Source organism: Pipistrellus kuhlii, unplaced genomic scaffold (genome assembly GCF_014108245.1).
Source record: "Pipistrellus kuhlii isolate mPipKuh1 unplaced genomic scaffold, mPipKuh1.p scaffold_m20_p_11, whole genome shotgun sequence".
In the NCBI taxonomy this organism is placed as follows: Eukaryota; Metazoa; Chordata; class Mammalia; order Chiroptera; family Vespertilionidae; genus Pipistrellus; species Pipistrellus kuhlii.
Genome location: NW_023425416.1, coordinates 48855795 through 48872368, shown reverse-complemented (window position 1 = coordinate 48872368; position 16574 = coordinate 48855795). Strand labels below are relative to the sequence as shown.

Sequence of the window (16574 nt, the reverse complement as noted above, 5' to 3'; positions counted from 1 at the left end):
GGATGCTCAGCGCGAGGACGAGGCGTGCGGCGTGGGCGCGTGGGGGCGGGGCGTGGGCGCGCGGAGGCGGGGCGTGAGCGCTCATGGGGCGTGGTCCCGCCGGGCCGGAGCACGCGGGGGCGTGGCGTAGGAACCGGAGCGCACAGATTGCCGGGGGCGTGGGCGCACGGGGCGGGGCCGCAGGCGCGGGTCCCGATTGGCTGCTGACGAGCCGGCGCCCCGCCCACCCCCGCCCTGGCCCCGCCCCTATCAGCGCCGCTCGGCGGAGGCGCCGGCTGCAGGACCGCGGCTGCCCAGACAGACGCGCAGCCAGGCCGGCGGGGTGCGTGGCGCTGCCGGGCGGGGACGGCGCGCACCCTGAAGGCGCACGGAGGCCGCGGGATCAGGTAGGTCGGGATGTCCGGCCTCGCGCCGCTGCCAGATCGGCTGGGCATGCTGACTTGGTGGCCCCCGGGTTGCAAAGTTTGGGGAAGACGAGGCATCTCTATAGCCCGTGTGCTTTGGGGGCGCTTGTGTTCCCTTCAGGCGGGGGCTGTTTGGGGTGAAAAGATTGGTCCCCGGCTCCGGCGGGGGCTGTGCCCGCCTGGCCCTCTGGCCGGCCCTGAGCGCTGAAAGTTGCGAAGCCGCGGTACACAGAGAAGGAGCGCTGGTGGCCCCTGGTCTAGTAGGAAGGTGACAGCGGTGAGCCCGGGAACCCCCTTCCCTCCGGGCTGGGGGACGCGGGTGCAGGATTCCTCGCTAGACATCAAGTTTTCTCAGCTTCATCTCCACTTCCAAGGCTGCCCCAGTGGACTGAGAGCAGTCTGGGTTCCTGAGCTCGGACCCGGGTCTCCGCTGCTTCTCCTTCTCTAAAGAGAGCCTGCAAAGCATCCCATGCGCGCGGGCCACCCAGTCCCACCCCAGCGGCTGCTGGGCGCCGGGTCACAGCACTGCAGGGACAGGCTGTGGTGCCGGAGACATGCATATAGCCTCTGCGCTCAGCTGTGCACAGCTAGCTGCTCAGGGCTGCCGGTCTGTGCCCCTTCCCCGCGCTGCATTTGCTTTATGGCTTTGCAAGCAGGAGATGCTCCCACAGCAAATGATTTCATAATCAATGGTGCCACTCAGGCAAGGAGAGGCAGTCCCTCTTCGGAGCCCTGGGGAAGGGGTGGCCAGCCTGGTCCCCTGCAACCAGGATTGGAGGAAGAAGCAGTGAGCAGGAGCGAGGCAGACAGACGGGGGATGTGTGATGTGCAGAGAGGTCGGAAACCCTGGCGCCTGCGGTGAGGAGGTAAATCCAGAGATCATCTCAAGTGATGAAGCAGGGGAAAAAAATATTAGGGAGGCTGTGTGCGCTGTGGTTTGTGCGCCTGCCCCCGTGGAGATGAATATCCTGCTCGCTGAAAAGAACCCTGATCTGTAAATAGATTAAAAACAGGAATTAATGCGAACAATGAGTCAGGCCTTCGGAGATTGACAGGATGGATAATTGCCTTGGAAAGAGCTACTGTGTCTCCGTATCGCTCCAGTGTGTTGCTCCGGTGGCAGCATTATTGGCTGTGTTTGGTAACAGTGACTTCGGCTCCCAGGCCCTGGCCTGTCAGTGTGTGGGTTTAACCCTTTGTGGGTCGTGGGACCAGGGAGGAAGTGGCAGGTGCATCCATTGTCATAACCACGTGGACGGCACGTGCAAAAGCCCAGAACGTGCCAGGGACAGGTCCGGTGGCAGGACAGGCCGAAGTGGGACGGACAGGACGCCCAGTGGGACCCCTGGACGGATCTGTACCCCCGGGGGCCTCAGGCTGGTGGCTGCACTGTTCAGGTGAAGGCCAGGTGGGCTGGGTATGTGCCGGCTCCTGCCGGGAGAGGGGCCAGGCCGGCTGAGACACCCCAAGGCTCATGGACTGATGCATTCGGCAGCCGAGGCCTCAGACAGTGACATCCAGCCCCGTGTCCCTCTCCCTGTCTGGATGTCATTAATGTCAGCCTCCAGCCCGGAAGCCGTGACGTGCACTTCTCGGAGGAGCTTAACTTTTAAACATCGTTCCTGACACAGCCCCGGAGCCTGGGGAGTCCTTAAAATGGCCACAGCTCCTCCCATAGGACCCACGTGCCCCCAGGCTCCGCTGGAGCCGAGAGCAGCCGTGGACTCTCCCCGGCTCATTTATGCTCGATGCCCTCCAGGTCTCACTTCATACAAAACACATCTTCCTCGTGTATGGGTTTCCCACTCCTCCCCCCACACCCAGCGCACATCTTCCAGCTTCGTTTTTCCTGAAAATGGAAGCGTCCAACCTGAAGTTTCCATCAGCTCTCGCTACGGTTTGCGCTGAAATCGTACAGAGCGATCACCGCACCTTTTCTTTTTCTTTAAATGTATTTTTTATTGTTTCCAGAGAGGCAGGGAGAGGGAGAGGGAGAGATAGAGACATCAAGGATGAGAGAGAATGATGGCTCGGCTGCCTCCTGCACACCCTTCACTGGGGATCGAGCCCACAACCGGGGCGTGTGCCGTGGACCAGAATCCATCTCAGGACCGGTCCACAGGCTGATGCTGGATCCTCTGAGCCAAACCAGCGAGGTCTAGACCTGCACCACCTTCTCCTGCTGCAGGACATACACATCTCAGCATGTGGGGGGCCCTGTCAGCAGGCAGAGGAGGGATGCTCTGTTTCCCTGTCCCCAGTAAGTCGTTAGCAGGGAAGTCATGTTAATTGTATGTAGTGGGAGGGGATTGGATGGCGAGGGATTTATTGATGCTGTGGGCGTGTGGCTGCCCCCTCAGCATCAGTCACCCCCGCCGTCTGCCTGGAAGCCCGCTGTCCCTGTGAGGGTGAGCGTGTCTGACATGCTCCCTGGTTTGGACCCGCCTTTGCTACGCCGTGGTTGGTGGTGGACGTGTCCCTTTCTTACGCCCGACCTTGGTGCACAGAGAGCATCCTTTTGCAGAGACGCCGGGCAGTGATTGGAGTGTGGGGACACAGGTTCCTGTAGGGTACCAGAGGTCTTTGAAATGGAGGGATGATGGGTCTCAGGTTCCCATCTGATGGGGAATGAACATTTTGGAAGTGAGCAAGTGGGCTAAGTGGTGTTTGGTTTTTCAGTCCCCGCCCTGCCCCTTCTCTCCCCCTCCTCCCCTTCCTCCCCCTCCCCTCCACCCCCTGTCCTCACTGCATCTGTCTCCGACACACCATGGTGGGCACATGTCTTTTGAAAATCTGCTGCAGGAGGCAGGCACCCGGGTTGAGACTCCGCCTGCCACGTTTCCATCCCCAGGGCTTTCCGTTCTGCCCTTTCACGTGCACGTTACACGCAAGAAGTGAGGGTCCTCGGTAGACGCGCTGGCAGAACTCGGTGGCACCTCAGACAGCTCAGCTGCGTGGAATGTAAATATTTGTAGCATCCTGGCTGTGCCAAGAGGCGGCCTTGGAGGAAGCGGGAGACAGCGGCTGCCTGTGAAGGGAGTTGAAGTAATTCCGACGATGCGCGTGCTCCTTGTTGCAGATGGTGCGTCTTAGGACCTGGGTTATGTAGGCTACTCTCTTAGGTGCTCTGTGACTCAGGGTGCGAACTTCCAGGGGCTAGAACCGGAGGGCCAGCTTGCCTCCTTTGCTTTTCTAACTCGCTTGGCGGAGTGCCTCTTGGATGTTGGGGTGAGATCTGTCACTCAGAAACGACTTGGATTGCGTGGCTGATCCGGGAGCCTGTCCCAGCACCGCTTGCCTGGGGAGAAAGGATTCCTGGGCTCATGACAACACTTCACAGGCTCTGCCCGGCCAGCATGGCTCAGCGGTTGAGCATTGTCCTGTGCACCAAGAGGTTGCTGGTTCAATTCCCCACCAGGGCACATGCCCAGGTGGCAGGCTCAGTCCCCAGTAGGGGGCGTGCAGGAGGCAACCAATTGATGTGTTTCTCTCCCATTGATGTTTCTCTCTCTGTCTCCCCTCTTCCCTTCCACTCTCTCTATTTAAACATTTTATTTTAAAATAGAAATGGAAAAATATCCTCGGGTGAGGATTAACAACAACAACAACAACAACACACATACGCACACACAGCAACAAACACAAACACAGGACATTCGTTGGGGTTTTTCTGCACCAGCCTGGGTCCGAGCACTGGGTTGCACATCTCGCCTCAGTGCAGGGGTGAAGAAGCCATCTGCTGCCCCCCTCCCCTCGCTCCAGTCTTCCGGACACCGTGCTGGATGAATCCCTGAGCCACCCAGTGCCTGGTCTGGAGAACACTTCTCCCTACTCATCCCATACAGGGCCTCCCAGCCACAGCGGCCCCTGCAGCTTCCTGGGAGACTCTGTAGACACCCCTGGTGTCCACCTCACACCCCTTCCATCTCCCCCCACCGCCCCCCAGCTCACTGGTGCTTCTGCCAGGTAACTCCTTACTTCCATGCTGCCCTTTGCCCGTGACCTGCCTCTGGGCTCCTCCCTGACAAGGCCTGGACCCACGCTGCCTGCTCTGCACTGCCCTTGTGTCCTGCCTCAGGGGGGCTGGAATCAGAATGTAACCTCTTTCAGCTGTTCAGTCCCTGCCCTTCCTAATATTAATAGCCAGCGGGTGGCATGGCACAAGCACGTCAGGGCTTCCACAAATATCGGTAGAATGAAATGTCCATCTCTTTTATTCACATGAAATTCTACTGCAGTTATATTCGGGCTTAAAATCATTTTTGTTGGACTTAAAATGATTAATTAGGATATTTTGTTTTGCACAGTTTTGGGCTGTTCCATCATTCATTGAAAACAGACCAGGATTTTGATACTGTCTGCATTTAGAAAATTCTGTGACAAATGCATATGCCCTAAAGCTGTGGTCGGCAAACTCATTGGTCAGCAGAGCCAAATATCAACGGTACAACGATTGAAATTTCTTTGGAGAGCCAAATGTTTTAAACTTAAACTTCTTCTAACGCCACTTCTTCAACATAGACTCGCCCAGGCCGTGGTATTTTGTGGAAGAGCCGCACTCAAGGGGCCAAAGAGCCGCATGGGGCTCCTGAGGCACAGTTTGCCGACCACGGCCCTAAAGGAAGCATAGACTAAAGGTGGTCTGTACCAAGGCCTGGTCCTCGGTGTCATTGGCTCATTTGAGTGCAAGGTGGGATTTGAGTGCAATGTGGACTTCTCAGAATTCATTATCTTCTAAGAGTAAAACAGGGGCATGTGGGAAACAGAACCAAATGACTGGCCCTAGCCGGACCAAAGGGTCCTGGGTTCGATTCCAGTCAAGGGCAGGTACCTTGGTTGCAGGCTCCTCCCTGGCCTGGGCCCTGGTCAAGGTATGTGCAGGAGGCAACCAATCAATGTGTTTCTCTCACATGAATGTTTCTCTCTGTCTTTCCCTCTCTCTCCCACTCTCCCTAAAAAAGTCAATGGAAACATATCCTCAAGTGAGGCGTAACAAAAAACAAAGAACTAAATGACTGAAAAACAACAAATTAAAGTCCATCTTCCTAAACTGTAAATAATGACCGGTCCCCAGGGCACCATGTGAGCAGGGAACGGTCTCCCCTCACCCCACACAGAGGGCCCCTCTGAAGACCAGAAATTCTCATCCCCCTCCCACTGCCCCCTAGGGTGATCTGGTGAACAACAGACATTCCTGGGCCCACTCAGGGCTTCCTGAGCTATTTCGGGGGTCCGATTTGATAACTTAAATTTTTTGAAAGAAATATTCAGATTATTCTTTTTAAAAAATATATTTTATTGATTTCTTTACAGCGAGAAAGGGCAGGGCATAGAGAGTTAGAAATATCGATGAGATAGAAACATCGATCAGCTGCCTCCTGCACACCCCCTAATGGGTATGTCCTGCAACCAAGGTACATGCCCTTGACCGGAACCGAACCTGGGGTCCTCGAGTCCGAAGGCCGACACTCTATCCACTGAGCCAAGCTGGTTAGGGCGATAACTTACATGTTTAAACGTTTTATTTTAAAATAGTAACACAGGAAGTCACAGAAACAGTACAGAGTCCTATGTACCCCCTCTTCTCCTTCCCCCCCACCCCCTGGGATGCGGGTGGTCATGGTACACTTTCTGAACCAGGGGTTGCCCTTGGCGAGTTACCATCAGCCGGGCAGCCGATCTTGCCGTTTGTCACCGTGTTTTAGCCCGATGTGGTGTGTATAGCTCGGTGTGGTTTCAGTCCGTGTGTAGCTCCGTGTGTCTGGGGTTTAATTTGAAGAGCAAACATGCTCAGAGCCGGCGTCTCCGTGTCGGCACACACCGGCGCTGTATTTATGCACATGTCCTCGAGGCTTCAGCATTCCTCTCCCGCAGGCCGGTCTCCCTGCAAATATTTGTCTGGTGGTTCTTAAACAGCACGATCTGCTTCTCCGTGGAGACGCCAGCGTGGGAACGTTGCTATGGAGACCCAAGTGTTGGGATTTCACACCACGGACGTGGCATTTGGGTGGCTCTGGCCGTCAGCTGACTGACTCAGACCGGTTCAGGGGTTTTGGTGTGTTTTTTAAATCCTCACCTGATGATATCTTCCCATTGACTTTTAGAGAGAATAGAAGAGGGAAAGAGAGAAATATCGATGTGAGAGAAGCACATTGATCAGTTGCCTTCTGCATATGCCCCGACCAGGGTCTGGACCAGGGAGGAGCCTGCACCCGAGGTACATTCCTTGACTGGAATCAAACCCGGGACTTTCAGTCTGCAGGCCAACGCTCTGTCCATTGAGCCACACCAGCCAGGGCTTGGACAGGGTTTTTATGCCACTCAGGCAAAGAACCCACTGATGCTGCTGCTTCTCCCGTGTAACTGCTCCCGGCCCATTTCTGGTTCTTCCATGGAAACAGCCACTCCGGAAAATAACTCCACACATTGCAGGCACGGTAATGACCCGTCTCGGGCAATTAAAGTCAGCTGGCACCTTGTACCCGCCATCCGGGCCGGCTGCTGCTGGCGGGCGGCTGCCTCTGCAGGGGAAGCGGCGAGTTGCGGATCGCCAGGCGCGGTGATGAGTCCGTGAGCATCCGAGGGCTCTGGCACCCAGGTGGGCGCGTTTGCACCCGGTCAGCGTGAGCCACGGAGATGGTGCCTCCCTTACACCCACCTATGGGCTTCACCAGCAGAAATATTCGAGTTGGTGTATATTAGTCGGTGAGTTGTTTTCTCAATTCTGTTGGTTGCTGTTGCTAATCCTCACCTGAGCATATTTCCCCCTTGATTTTTAGAGAGAGGGAGAAAGGAGAGAGAGAGAGAGAGAGAGAGAGAGAGAGAGAGAGAGAGAGAGAGAGAGAGAGAGAGAGAGAGATGTGAAAGAGACACATTTATTGGTTGCTTCCTGCTCATGCCCTGACTGGGGCCAGGGATCAAACCTGCAACCCAGGTACTTGCTCTTGACTGGGAATCAAAGCTTTGACCACTAGGTGCAAGGGCTGATGCTCTAGCCACTGAACCACACTGGCCAGGGCTCAGTTATTCTTCGTGAAGCTTTACGAGTGCTTTTTATTTTGCTGAGTAAAGCCAACCAGGACCCGTGTGCACGGATGGGCTGTGCACTTTTGAAATGTCGAGCCTCAGAGGTCAAAGGCTTTTCTCTCTTTCTCCCTTTCTCACACCATTACGTGCACAGTTCCTCATACACAATGGAAGAAGACGCACGGCTATTTTCAGTACTCTATAGTGGACTGTCCCATGAATATTAAACAGGGAATGCCTCCGGGGAGCTGGTTCTCTGGCTCTGGGGGGCGTATTGATTTCTGGAAACAGGAAGCATCTCAGTCTGTGGTTTTGTCATGCCACGGAACCAACCACGTGGTCTGGGGCAGTGCAGGTGAGTGGACTGCACATGGCCGGGCAGTTCCAGAACACAGGTGTTATCGCTTCCTCATCCAATGGTGCCGTCATTGTCTTTTGCTTCGGAATATCTTTGGTCACTTTTCCAGAAATTACTTCTGGGGTTTCCTCCTGAATCTTGATTTTTTTAAAAATTCTTCCATGTGATTATGAATACTCTATTTCTCTGTCATTAATGTCCCCTCTCCCCCTCCCCCTCACACACTCAAATTATACAGCACATGAGGTAAGGGGTGCAGGCATTTCATAAGCATTCAAGCAAGAGAATAACAGCAAAGACTGGGAAGGGATCTCGGGTTGCACTTGGGGTCAATGAGCCCATGTTATTTAAAACTAGTTGCTTCCTCCTCTTCCTCTTCTCTTTTCCTTTTCTGGGTTTCTTTCTTGCTTCAGGGGTCTGTGTTTGAATGGGCTCTTCTGTGCTGACTCCTAGTGGGTACATGTTTGCAGTCGTCTCTCATTGAAAAGTTGACATGTCTTTGATTGCAGGGAACCTTGGGGGATCAGGGAAGGCGGCTCTAAAACGTACCAAGTTTGACCTTCAGAGAAGAAGGATTTCAGAAGAAGGGCAGCGCAGGTCAGCCCCGCAGGAGGCGGTTTGCAAAGGCGGCCGCAGCAGCCCCTTCCTCAGCCAGGCCTGGGGGCTTGCACGTCCCTTTAAGCCTGAGTCTCTCTTGCTCACCCTGAGTCAGGCTGGACGTGAGGGAGAGAATGTGGACAGGTGGTGGCGGTGTGAGGGCTGAACTTCCGCTCAAGACTCAGGGTGCAGGGTTCTTGCTTTCCTCTGGCCCCTGCTCATCACGGTGCCTGCTGGGGCCTGGCCTGCGTCTGCTAAGCTGAGCTTATCCACAGGCTACATCCCGGGACAGTGGGCAGGTGTGGATTCCCCGGGAAGGTGTGGAGTGGAAAGGGGTATTGGCCTCAAACACAAGGCCTTTCTGTTGCTCTCTGACAGGGTGGCTGGGGGCTGTGCTGGCAAACGATTCTGAGTCTCGTGGGTCCGCAGTCACCGCGAGTGTTCTTATTAAACTTACTAGTGACCTGTGCGCGGATTCATGCACATTGAGAGGAAATTAATTAGAAGGTGGCCGGTGGGGCGGGACTAAGTGAGATGGGACGAGCCTTCCCTGGAGCCAACCTCCTGTGGTCTCTCCCTGGCATCTCCAGAGTGAGTGTGGTCCCTCCAGCAGGTGGGGTCCCTCGGCCTGGCCTGTGGGGATCGGGCCAAAACCGGCTCTCTGACATCCCCCAAGGGGTCCCCGAGTGCAAGAGCGCACTCTGCAAAGGTGCTGTTGTACAGGGGGGTGTGGAACGCAAACGCAAGAGTGCAGAAAACCAGATTCGGGGCTGACAGAGCCCCAGCAACAGCATAACCCACAGCCGAAGGTGGAATCGCACGGCCCCAGGAGGAATGGGCTCCCTCCTCTCTGGTTTCTGGGTGCATCACCCAAGAACCGCTGCCACCAAGTCACCGCAGCTCCTGCAGCTCGGCAGCTCCTGTGCTGATTACCTGCCCCCTGGTGGTCAGTGTGCATCATAATGACTCGTTGGACGGTTGGACACTGAGCACATTAGCCTTTTATATATGCAGATTTTTTTTTAGAGTATATGCAAAACTCTGGGTTGATGTATCTCGGTGATTAGTATTTCCCTCTAGGAATTTTTTTTGGTGTGTAACATTACAGAATAAAAATGTGTGGAGTTTACTAAGTCAACAACTGTGGCCTTTAATTACTTCATAAAATGTGCAGCTGCTGAGTGGCGAGGACATTTTAGGCACACATATAGCTTTAGAATAAACATAGCTTTCTAAAACGTAAGCAGATGTGCAGATTGACTCAATATTCCCACAGTGGTGGGTAGGCGTGGGTTCCACGGGAAGGTGTGGGGGGTAGAAAGGAGGACTTTTGAGTGACAATACAGCTGGCCCAGAGGAACTTCCACTATAGTTGTACTTAGAGAACAGCCAGGAGTTTCCAGTGGCCTAAAGCAAGAGGCCTCTCTGTTGCTCTCTGGCGGGGTGGCTGGGAGCTGTGCTGGCCTTGCCCCCTGGGGCCCCCAGGCTGCAGGTCCAGCTGGTCAGGGACCTCCAGATCCTCTGGGGTGCAGGCTGAGGGGGGGCTCCTGGCAGAAACCATCCTCCTGCACATTGTTGGGGTTACAAAACAGGTGGACAGGACCGCATCGGTGCTTGAGACTAGAATAAGCCCTGGTTCACTCATCCTCACTCAGCAACCCTGGCTGCGTTCCGTCTCCCACATTTCGAGGGGTGCACATAGCTGCTCTCAGGCCTCGCGGGGGCCAGGCCTGGGCCTGCAGACATCATTATGGTCGCACTCCCTGGGTGAGGGTCTCCCAGGCTCCCTCAGCCTCTCCATGGGGAGGTTCAGCACCATGGACAGCGGCAGGAGGACCTGGCTGCCTTGGTTACCAGGCCTCTCAGGGCACCCCCTACCAACTTCTGATTTTCTCCTAGATGTTCCCAAGGAACCTTTCCAAGGACTTGGCCTGAGGTGTACAGGCGTGTGATGGGCTGAAGGTGAGCCTGATGTGTGAGCCGGAAGTCCTTTCTGAACCTCGAGGGTGAGATTTCTCCCCAGGCCCATTTTCCGCGTTGCTAGTCATCGAAGTTCTGTGATGAAGGGCAATAAACAGAATTAATCTGGGTGCGTGAATCAGGACCAAACCTGTCACCCGAGAGGATGGCTCTGAACACGGGGAGCTCATTTTAAATACGTGCTGAGGGAATGTGGTTGATTTTAAAATTTACAGGCAACGTGCAAATCCCTGGGACGGGAAGGCCCGGTCTGCGGGAATGCCGGGTGCTGCTGTCACTGTCTGTTCCTAAAACTGAATAAGCTGATCGATGCCCTGAATAACCGAGTGGAGGCGGCGGTGGGATTCGGGCTGTTTTCATCTTAGTAATTGCTCCTTCCTTATTTCACCATTTCACGGAGCCGCCGCTCACACCCGGGAGAAGCGACGTCTGGGTGACTCCCTGTTCATTACAAAGAAAAAAAAAATCTGCCCAATAAAATATAGTTCCTGCAAGATTTTTGCTCGGAGTGTAGAGATTTTTTCATGCATGGTATTAAATCATGCGGAGAGGTTGATCTAGCTAATGAAATCATTATCCCAAGAATCATGACCAACCTTTCTCAGAATGGTTATTCTAGTAGAGGGTGGTTTTCTGGCTCAGGACCGAACCCAGAGTCCCTGTGATTTAGGGGACCTTGTGCCCGGTCACCGTGCACGGTCAGAGCTCAGCGCTCACCCCTGACCAGGAGGGACAGTGAGCCGAGCCCCCTCATTCCTGGGGCCTTACCACCCCATGGAATCAGAGTGGAGAGTGCATTACCATGGCCCCGTCCCCACCCTAGGGTAGTCAGGAGGTAGGAGGGACCTGCGCCCCAGCATCTGGGTCACACTTCCATGAGGGTGAGGGGCGAACCCCAGGCCATTGGCTGGCACCTAAGAGGCCGAGCGTGCAGTGACCCTGGAACGTTGCCTCCTCAGCAGTAACATCCTCTGGTGACAGAATCGCCCCTTTCCCACAGGAAGGGCCTTTGGGCTCCAGCCCCGGCATTCTCAGTTTCCTTCCCTCCATTTGCCTTTGAGTTTAATGTTGGCGATACTTTGTGGGGTTTTGTCTGTTTTCATATACATCGTTGAATCCTCTGTGATGTCGGAAATACTGCATGGAACTTGGAACTGCAGTCCTGGCTGTGAGGCCAGGGGGAGAACTGATGGAGTTGTCCACAACCGGCAGCCCCATGGGGGCACGCCCACGTGAAATGCATTGGGGGTTTCACAGGGCCGGATGCTGATCATCCCCCACGCTTCCCAGCTCACCCTGTGTCTCGGTGGAGGCAGGGGCTAGGAGACAGGACACGCCCTCTGGAATTCCCTCTCTTCCTTGTCCCTGGAGTCTTCCGTCCCCTTCATGTCCTCCATTCAAAGGGCCACCTCTCCTTTTCCGTGTCTAGAGAGTGACGCCCTCATTCTGGTCCATGTCACTCCACTGTCCCGAGGCCAGGGGGTAGGAGCTGGGAGAAGAGAGAAGGCACACTGTTAGCCCTCCATATCCATGGATTTCTCTCCGTGCCAGTGGTTCCCCAATGTCATGTCACATATACTGGCAGGAAAAAGTGATGTGGCCCAGCCGGCCAGTGTGGTGCAGTGCTTGAGCGTTGACCTATGAACCAGGAGGTCATGGTTCAATTCCTGGTCAGGGCACATGCTTGGATATGCCTGCAACCCAGATACATGCCCTTGACGGGAATCAAACCTGGGTCCCTTCAGTCCATGGGCTGAGGATCTATCCACTGGGCCAGACCGGCCAGGGCTCCTGGGTTTTCTGGGTGAAATTCCATTGCGTGACCAATTGGAACCCTGCTCTATCGTCTCAGAGCAGCTGACCTCTGGCAGGTGGCATTCTCAGGCCAGAGTCTGACCGGAGGAGCGGCTGCCCCGGGCTCTGCACCCCCTGCCCGCTGTCTGCTCTGTGCCTCGAGGGGCAGGCTATTTTACTTTTCTTTGTACCTTGGAGGCATCAAGCAGCTTGTCATAACTTGGGAAATCTTTGAGGAAATGAAGGCTGAATGCCGAGACAGTAATTTCACCATTATCCCAGCGGGTCTGGCTCCCGCCTGATACATTGCAATTTTAACAAGGAAGTTACAGAGAAGAGCTACATGGCTCTGTGGACATGTGGGGTAAAACACCTGCTCTCCGGCAGCTCATTCCCACAGCCGAGAAAACCCCTCCATGGCCCTGAGTAGATCCCTTTTAATCTGTATTTATCTGACATTACAATTATCGGTTTAGTTGTGTTTATTTGAAACGGTAAAATCATTAGATTTTAAGACAGCCATTTAGTATTTCAAGATGATAGTAATGAAGGTTTTCCTAAGCGAAGTGAGAGTTCTGGTCTTATAGTGCACCTTAAAATGGACTTATCACTACTGTTTTTAAATGTGTTCTTATTGATTTCAGAGAGGAAGGGAGAGGGAGAAAGAGATAGACACATCAATGAGGAGAATCACCAGTCAACTGCCTCCTGCACGCCCCCTCCTGGGGATGGAGCCACTACAGGGGCATGGGCCCTGGACCAGAATCAAACCATAACCTCCTGATTCCTAATTCTTGCTCAACCACTGAGCCACGCTGGCCAAGCTAAATGGACTTCTTCTTCTTATTATTATTATTATTATTTTTAAACATACTTGATATTTAATTACCAATTTAGCATGTAGTGTGGGGTGTGTCCTATAAAAGGCAAGTATTCTCTCGAGAGGTGGTGGGTCACAAACACATTGAAAACAGTTTATTCCTATAAAGTAGGGGTGTCGAACTCAATCAGAGAAGGGGCCAAAATCTAAAATCCAGCCTAAATCGCGGGCCGAATGGTTTACTGAACAGTCATAAACTGTCATTGTGATGGAAATGCAGCGAAGTGCAGTGATGACAGTGCGGTGCAGGCCACATTGCAAGGCCTGGCGGGATGGATTTGGCCCGCGGGCCTTGTGTTTGACACATGTGCTATAAAGGATGGCCATTTGTGTGCATGTGGTGTTTTGCTTCTCTGAAACATGATTTCAAAATAAATACAAGCCATCTAAGCTTCCCCTCTGGGACTCTCAGTGCTCTGGCTGCCATCTCTCAGGTTCTCTGTCAGTCTGGTAGCCATCAATTACAGGGCCAAAGAGTGGCCAGAGTTTTCTCTGTCTGCCTGGGATCAGACCCTGTAGTCTGACCCCCCGTGGTCAGCAGACTTCAGTGCGCGAGCCACATATGGCTCTTTGGCCCCTTGAGTGTGGCTCTTCCACAAAATACCATGGCCTGGGCGAGTCTATGTTGAAGAAGTGGTGTTAGAAGAAGTTGAAGTTTAAAAATAAAAAAATTGGCTCTCAAAAGAAATTTCAATCGGTGTGCTGTGGCTCTGTAATGAGTTTGCCAACCACTGGTCTGACCAATGCCCCAGACAGCTGGTCGCCGCCCCTGGGCCCAGAGCCCCCATGTTCCTTCAGACTAGCCCTTCAAGTCGAGGGCCCTGCCCTGCCTGCTCCAGCCTTGCCTGCCCCCGTGAGGGCTGTGCCTGTGCCCGCTGCTTCTTTCCACAGCCCCTGCTTCCCCGCGTGGCCCTGGGTCAGTGGCATGCCCGCTAGTGGGGGAAGTGAGTAATGCGTCTTCCAGTGGCATTAGACTCCCCGGGTGGTCACTCAATCACTCCCATCAGTGAAAATCCCAGGAGAACATGCCTGGCTGGTGCGGCTCTGTGGTTGAGCATCAACCTACGAACCAGGAGGTCCAGGTTCAATTCCTGATCAGGACATATGCCAGGGTGGTGGGCTTGATTCCCAGGGTAGGCTGTGCAGAGGCAGCTGATCAGTGATCCTCTCTCATTATTGATGTTTCTCTCTCTGAAATCAATTAAAAAGAAAGAAAAAAATCCCAGTAGAAGGAATATTCTTTTTGTAAAAAAAAATGTTATTGACTTTTTATATAGAGAGGAAGGGAGAGGGATAAAGAGTTAGAAACATCCATCAGCTGCCTCCTGCACACCCTCTTCTGGGTGGTGTGCCCACAACCAAGGTACATGCCGGTCAGGGCAGGAAAGCATCTTTAATACGTGTGACTGCCAAAGTGATATTTACATAAAGCAATCCCATGTTCTCCATCCACACCACATATCTGACACAGATCACAGATCTAACATGGGACAGCAGACCGGGAATTGAACCTGGGACCCTTCAGTATGCACGTCGGCGCGCTATCCACTGAGCCAAACCGGCCAGGGCAGGAATGTCCTTGTCAATGCAGGTAATGAACATGGGAGTTCCCTTCAGTCTGTGGACGGTGTCCCTGGGAAAGCCGGCCCGGAGTGGAATGTCTATGTCTGGGGTCCTGGGGCCCGTGGTTCCCTGCAGCAGACCTGGAGGCCCCTGCGCCCCCTGCGCCCCCTGCGCCACGCTGCCCCTCTTCCGTGCAGCCATTTCTAGTCAACGAGAAGCTGGCCCTTCCTGTGTCAGTAATTTGCATGACTAATGCCTCTGAGCATCTCTTCATATACTAATTTGTCACTTTTATGTCTTCATCTGGGAAGTGTTTGTTCAAGGCTATTGCCCGCTTTTATTGGGCTTTTTATCTTTCCGGCATTTACTTATATACTCCCCATACACCTGTACTGCTAATTTTGTCCTTAGACTATTAATTAATTTTCTCAGTGATTAATTTTCGTAATGATATTAATTTTCTTAACGATACTATTTATGGCAAGACGTTTTTCATTTTGAACAAATCCAGGTTAGCATTTTTTTTTTTTTAGGAACTTCAAATACTTAGCGTGTCCGGGGCATGGTCATGTGGCCTTCTTCCGGAAGCTTCCCGGTCTGCTGTCCTATGTTAGATCTGTGATCTGTGTCAGATATGTGGTGTGGATGGAGAACATGGGATTGCTTTATGTAAATATCACTTTGGCAGTCACACGTATTAAAGATGCTTTCCCACCCTGACCGGTTTGGCTCAGTGGATAGAGCGTCGGCCTGCGGACTGAAGGGTCCCGGGTTCAATTCTGGTCAAGGGCATGTACCTTGGTTGCAGGCACATCCCTGGTGGGGGGTGTGCAGGAGGCAGCTGATCGGTGTTTCTGTCTCATCGATGTTTCTAACTCTCTATCCCTCTCCCTTCCTCTCTGTAAAAAAATCAATAAAATATATTAAACAAAATGGTTTAAAAATATAAAAAAAATAAAGTTGTTTTTCCCCCCTCATGAACGGCCTTGGTGCCTCGGTGCCTCGGTTTAAAAACCTAAAACTATCCACCTAATATCTGGGCTCTGTTTCTGAGCTCAGCCCCCTCCACAGATCCATCTGCAAGTTCAACACTGGATTCTCCATCAGTGTGACGCCCCTGACATTCCTTCTCTCCAGTGTATGTTGTCTGGCCTGGCTCCTGTGTGTTTCCATGTGAATCTGAGAGTCACCTGGGTTCATCCAGGGGGCCTGCCTCTGGGAGGTAATTTGGGAGGATGGATTTCACCCCTGCTGAGTTTTCAGGCAGCGAGCATCACTCCTTCTCCTTTACCCTGCTTATCTTCAATGTCTCTCGGCCATCTTCATGGTTTTCCTGCTGGGGGTTGCACATGCTTGTTAGATTTCTTTCTGGATAGTGGATGTTTCTGTGTGGCTTTGGAAGGGTGACTGTGGGGGGCTGTTTCTCTGTGTTTCTGTGTCCAGCTCCATCACGGAAAAGGAACAGTCAGGTTCCTGAGTGGAGGAGCTGGGGATTAAGAAATTAAAGAAAGAAAGAGACCAAAAGGCAAAAATAGATTCATCAAGCTGGGAGCTAAGTGGGTGCCATCCTCTCTGATGGAGAGGCAGCTAGCCACCGAGCCATGCAGCAAGTTTATTTATAGGGTCAAAGAGCTTATGTGCATTCTTAACTAGGCCCTAGCATTACTGGATTTACATATCTATAGACCCGCCCCTGCTGCCACCTGGACAAAGGTAAGTCAGAAATTGAATAACACCCCCAGCCCTCTTGGGGGGATGTAACCGGGACATGGACTCCGCCAGTGGCTCGGGCTCAGCTGACAATTTAAAGGATGTCCATGTGCCTTCTCAGGCGGTCCTCTACAGATGATTTTTAAATGCTTATGTTCCAGTTTTTCATTGTTACATTTAGAAATATAGTTGATGTTAGTATATTGATCTTGTATTCTGCAACATTGCTAGTTCCCATGATAATCCAAGTGGGTTTTTGCTT

At 53.1% G+C, this 16574-nt stretch overlaps 1 protein-coding gene across 2 annotated transcripts in view; it reads left to right on the top strand.

Annotated features, from left to right (window-relative positions):
• The first annotated feature begins 267 nt into the window (after positions 1-267).
• CNTN3 (contactin 3) overlaps positions 268-16574 on the top strand; it is an 88828-nt gene continuing 72521 nt past the window's right edge. For both annotated transcript variants that reach the window (XM_036432097.2, XM_036432096.2), the window contains exon 1: positions 268-386. The gene's annotated coding sequence lies outside the window, so the exon portion shown is untranslated. The remainder of the gene's footprint in view (positions 387-16574) is intronic.